This window comes from Chinchilla lanigera, unplaced genomic scaffold, assembly GCF_000276665.1.
Source record: "Chinchilla lanigera isolate Chin_1 unplaced genomic scaffold, ChiLan1.0 scaffold00067, whole genome shotgun sequence".
Lineage (NCBI taxonomy): Eukaryota > Metazoa > Chordata > Mammalia > Rodentia > Chinchillidae > Chinchilla > Chinchilla lanigera.
The window spans coordinates 13,118,927-13,124,926 of NW_004955468.1; the positions used below are offsets into that span (position 1 = coordinate 13,118,927).

General features: G+C 45.3%; 1 non-coding gene across 1 annotated transcript; it reads right to left on the minus strand.

The window, feature by feature from the left end:
- Window positions 1–3,780: 3,780 nt before the first annotated feature.
- Trnan-guu lies at window positions 3,781–3,854 on the minus strand. The gene has a single exon. It is a non-coding gene; the product is annotated as a tRNA-Asn (tRNA).
- Window positions 3,855–6,000: the final 2,146 nt, after the last annotated feature.

A 6,000-nucleotide genomic window follows, 5' to 3' on the forward strand; every position in this document is an offset into this window, starting at 1 on the left:
GCCAGTGTTTAGACTTAGCAGGTGAACAGCCTCTCGGAGTGCTGGGATTACTGGCATGTTCCACCACACCCAGCTGGATCTCTACAGTTCCATAGGCAAGAATCAAGTTGAAGAAAACAATCACCTACAGCACTGCCTATCTCTTATGAGAAAGTAAAGATAAAGAGGTGGCATTGACAGCCACAGAAACTCATTCCCAGACAGTAGTACTGACTAGGCCTTAATGAAGAGACTGGTGATGGACACCTGCCTGGATGTCAGGACTGCTATGGACTAGTGATTGCTGTGCACCCCCAATTTCCCTTTGGCTATGAGTGTATGAAACACTTAACCTATGCCTGTCCCAACACGGTATATTGGGGGTGTGGAGTCAGTTAACTTTTTTTTTAACTGAAAGTTCTCTTATCAAGATGACTCTTATCTAAGAAGCTTCTCTTATCCAAAAGGCTTCATCTATATCAGAACAACTCCTAAATAAGATGAGTATTAAGATGTGTTATATGCATGTACCAATTCCCCACATTGAATGTAATCCTTATGTACTGCAAACATGTACTAATAAAAATTAAAAGAAAAAAGTTAGATGAGTAGCCTATAGAGAGATGGAGAACATGAAGTTCTAGGGCCAAAGAGAATTTTTTTTTTCTTATTTTTTTTTTTTTTTTTGAGACAGGGTTTCATTATACTTTCTATGTAGTTCAGGCTGGCCTTGAACTCACTTTGTAGCCCAAGCTGGCCTTGAACTCACAGTAATCCTCCTGCCTCAGCCTCCAGAGTACTGGGATTACAGTCATGTGCCAGCACACCTGGCTTCTAGGGCCAAAGAAAGAGTGCTCTGTGTCTCAAAGGACAGTAGTCTCTGGGTAGATTTTTAGTGAACAGCTATAATATATAGCTCAGGTGAAGTCCACTAGCTGCCAGTTCCTTTGACCAAATACTAGGGGTGTCCTGGGGGTACTGTCAGGCCCTTGTGCCAGCACCTAGGGGAATTCAATTCTGAGGCCAAGGACACAGGTGGTACTGGAAGTGGAATAGATTGAGGTGATCCCAAGAGCCACTTTCCTTTAACCAATATAGGATGCCTGAACAGTACAGCACAGCACGGCCTTGTAATCTTCATCACTTTCTAAACAAATGGAAGGAAAAGCAAGGGAATTCTGGACCATGGAGCCCATTTGTGCAGGAAGGTCCCCAAGGAGCACAATCAGTTCACATTGTCCTTACTGCCAGGAGTACAAGAACTGAATAACCATAGTAACCACATCGGTTTTCTTGCTCACAATTCTATTCCTAGCTCCTGCAGAGTACCCAGTCATCAGGAGTGAGTGAATGAACCAATGCACACATGAATAGATACACGAACAGATGTATAGTGGGTACATATGTAGAGACCAGGGATAAGCCTGCGTTTTGCATTTTTTTCTAAAAGCCTCCGGGAAGACAAGCCAATTATAAGAAAGTTTTCTTTACCAAACAGAGAGCTTCCTCTGTGGTTTTCTGCTTTTGACTCTTGAGCTAAGAATAAATCTGAGAGGACAAAAAGTTGGTTTTTCCTGAGAGAAAATGCCAGCTCCTTGGAGTTCCTGGTGTAGGAACAAATGCAGACTGGAGTCCCGACAGCACCTGCCTCATACTATATCAGGACACCACAGGCAGGCAGGGCTTCACTTCTCAGGGAAACTGGCTGTGGGCTAAGAGAACAGGCAGGGGACTAAAGTGGAAAGGACTTGATCACTAATGGATTTCCTGGGAAAAAGACCTCAAGCACACGCCTTCTACAGGATCACTCATGCGCTGGGAAGAGATGCCTGTTCGGATGAGTAGGGACAAGATGGGCTCTGTTTGGGGGAGTGATCTTAAGGGTTGCATTTGTCCACTACTGATAAAGTAAAGAGAAGTTTATCTTGGCTCACAGTTCTGGAAGTTCAAGTTTGAGATCATCAGCCCCACTGTTTTGGACTTCTGGCAAGGGCAGCACATCATGGCCAAAATGCACAGTGGAGCAAGACTTCCATCACAAGCCAGCAAGGAGAAAGTGACTTGGAGAGGAGGTCCCACCATCCTTTTTTGGCGTACACCCCCAGTAACCTAAGGACCCCCTGGTGGTGCCCCCAGGACCAAGTCTAGTAAGTGGACCTTCTGGAAACATTCATCGTCACAGCATGGGCTAAGAGGTTGTGTGCAGCAGGCAGGTGGACACATGGATGGGTTTAGAACTCAGGGAAATGCTGAAAACACACATTTGAGAGTTGTCTGTGTAACTGCAGACACAGGAGTAGTGAGATTACCTAAGGAGAGTATCATATTCAGACAGAAGGTGGGGGAAAGGGTACAGCTCTTAAGGGATTTCTAGAAACTTTACTGCAGCTCTATGTATTAGAGTAGTTTCTAACTAAAAGTGAATAGCTGGGTAAGTTAGAATATATTAAGGAGTTAAAATAGAGCACTCTGGCATATTGACTATTTAAGATAAATGCACTTGAATAACAGTAGGTGTAAAAAGATAACTCTTATCTTCATGGTGTTTCCTAAAAGCAAAGGATGCAATTCCCAGCTGAAACTTGTAACACTTATATCCTCACTGAGAAGTCAAGTCTGAGAAAAGTCTAGACAGATCTTGTTAAAATCACTCCTTTTTTGCCAGGCAGGGTGGTGCGTGTTTTAATCCCAGCACTTGGGAGGCTGAGGCAGGAGGATTGCTGAGAGTTTGAGGCCAGCCTGGGCTATACAGTGAGTTCCAGGCCAGCCTGATTTACAGAGAGACCCTGTCTCAAAAGACCAAAAAGATACAAAAAGTATAAGTGTTTCAATATCTTCCCTCCAACCCATAGTTTCTTAAAATGACAGAAAAACATCACTATGCACAGGTTTAATGGTTTTAATAAATTTACCCCTTCAGTTCCTATTTGAAATACTAGTCAGATATACCAGTGGCTAACAGTTAATTTCCACCCTTCAGAGTTGAAAAGTTCAGGTTCTCTATGCATTCCCTGTTGCAGTGACACTGAACACCAGAACTGGTGTTTCTTGGTAGCTGAAGAACTTTAAATGTACTAATGAAAAAAAGTTTTTCTCCCTCAAGGAGAAAGAAAAGTATTCCTCAGTACCTAGCTGATATGGCTTTGAGGTCTTTACTGTCTTTTTTTTTTTTTTTTGTCGTTTTGAGACAGGGTTTCCCTATGTAGTTCAGGCTGGCCTTTAACTCACTTTACAGCCCATGTGATGTTCCTGCCTCAGACTCCTGAGTGCTGGGATTACAGGCATAGGCCACCGAACCCGGCCTCTGTCCCATTTTTCAAACTCTTTTTCTTTTTTTCAGTAGAGCAAGGGAGATCGAACCCTAACCTGAGTTACAACGAACAAGACGCTAATGGCTATAAAGGGGTGATCAGGGCTATAGTCTTTCAAACTGGCCAGAGGTCAGTAGGTTTCTCCAGCTGTTTAGCATCTGCTGTGAGAATTAACTGAGCAAAAAAGAGCCATAAGGCTGTTTTCTGCCGTACCAGAGCCCATCTGCAAAGGCCCACTGGCTGTGGGATTCTTCGGGGAAGAAGCTCCTTAAAAGGATTGGCTTCTTGAGGAAAAACACAGGGACTTCTGATCTGTCCATTATCAAGCTCCAAGCGTGTGGGATGGTATGAGATGAGAAATGTTTTATGAGACAACTAGTTCGTCAGCTTTTGAATTAGAGTAGAACTTTCCAGTCACGGAGGAGAGAGAAAAGTGAAAACTACGCATCAGAGGCAATCTTCTGTGGTAAAGACTGCAAAATACGCACCACGTCCCTGGGTGGGCTCGAACCACCAACCTTTCGGTTAACAGCCGAACGCGCTAACCGATTGCGCCACAGAGACCAACCTGGTTGAAAGCTGCTATTCAACTATGATATTTATAAAATACTAGGCAACCATTAAGGCACTACCGGACTTTCTTTGTTCTCTGATATTTCTACTCTAGGTTTGAGTTGAGTAATTAATTCCAAAACTCGGAACATTAAATGGTCCCTACACCGCGTCATTCAAGTCCTTGCTTTCTTCTTTCCTAATTCATGGGTGCCATCGAAAGTTGGCCAAGTTCACTGCTGCCTTAAGGAAGTGGGGAATGGAGTGAGAGTGGGTGCCTTGGGAAAACAGCTCGCGCTGCCAAGTTAAACTAGGGATCTCGCCTTGGGAGGTTAACCCGACGTCTTTACTTCAATACAGTTCTTTGAAGGCCAGCTCTATCACTTCTTTGTGAAATTTAAACCCACACTGGAGCACTTGTTCAAATAAGTTAAGCCCCATGGCAGTGAGCTCCAAAGTTCTCCCAAGAAAAACCAGGAAAAATCCCATGAGAAGGTAGAACAGTATATGAAGATTCGACAAACGGAAGAGGTTCAATGCCCAAGCATCAACCTATACCATTAACAACATACAATCATTCAAATATATCCCTTATGACCATAGCACTACATAGAGAATCACAAATTTATAAGCAGAAGATATTTAATTTTAACACTGAAACATGCCAGGTATTTTCAGGCAAGAAAAACAGTTTTGTTTATTTTATTTTTTGTCTTTTAGAGAAAGGGTCTTGCTATGCAGTTCAGGCTGGCCTTGAGCTCACTGGGTAGGCAAGGCTGTCCTCGAACTCACAGTGATCCCACTGCCTCACCCTTCCGAGTACAGGGATTACAGGCGTGGCTCAAGAAAAACAATTTTAGTAATGAATGTAAATTTCCCTTCGTTTTTTTTTGGGGGGAGGGGGGAGTTTAGCAGGAATCAAACTAATAACCTTTTGCTTGCAGGGCAGGTGCGTATGCCACTGAGCTATATCCCCAGGACAACATAAGCTTCAACTTTTGATTCTCCTGTTTATCAGAATAAGATTGCAGGCATTCACCATCATGGCTGACTAGGTCTGGGCCCGTTTAAAACACCCAGTGTAAAAAATGCTGTCCAAAATATTCACCGATTTACACTCCCAAGATCTGTGTGCTGTTTGGAAGTAAATCTATGCATGTGTAAATCCATTCTTCAGCCAAGGACACGCATCATTTGTGTAATGGAAAACACACTGCCGGTTTCAATTCTTCTCCCTCTGTGCGCATGTACATCCACTCTTCAGCAGGAGAGGACCCTTATCATTTGTGTAATGGAAAACACACTGCCGGTTTCAATTCTTCTCCCTCTGTGCGCATGTACATCCACTCTTCAGCAGGAGAGGACCCTTATCATTTGTGTAATGGAAAACATAGGAAACCACTTACAATTTCAACATAAAATTTCAGTTGGAGAAAATCTAAAAAAAACAAATGTTCTACACAGGTTTCTGCACTCAGTCCTGTGGTGCGGTGGGAGCTCTGCACCACAAAAATTCAGGGACAGGTAATTACCGGGATCATACACACGCAGCTTCAATAATCAATGAAAGAGAGAGAGGATTTTGTCTGTTTGTTTGTGTGTTTGTGTGTTTGTTTTAGACATGGTCTCCTTAAGTGGCTCAGGCTGGCATTGAACTCACTCTGTAGCCCAGGTTTTCCTGGACTCCTGGTGATCCTCCTACCTCAGCCTCACCAGCATTGGAATTACAGGCATGCACCACCAGGGTGACCCGAGGAAGCCGGCGCCCGCAGGCAGAACAAACGAGTCCCGAGCAGGCCCAGGAACCCGCGGCAGGCGGGGCTGAGAGCCGGTGAGCCTCCCGCCACCCCTCAGCGGCTCTTCATTCGCCCAGTACCCAGCGGGTAGAGAAAGGGGGACGACACTGACGCTGGAAGGTGGCGGGCCGAGGTGTGCTGTAGGAGCAGTGTCGTCCCCACCCCAGGCCAGGAAAGGGAAGGAGGTGTGGGTGTGCGAAATCCCGAAGCGTCCGTCGGTAGCTGGGTCCCGGGTGAAGGGTGAGGTCAGAGGAGCGCGTGAACCACCTGTCCCGGGAAAGGGCCTGTGCCAAGGACGGCGGGCAGAGGGCGGCGTTGGCGCAGCGGTGGAGGGCGGGCGCGAGGAGCGAGGGTGCGGGCCC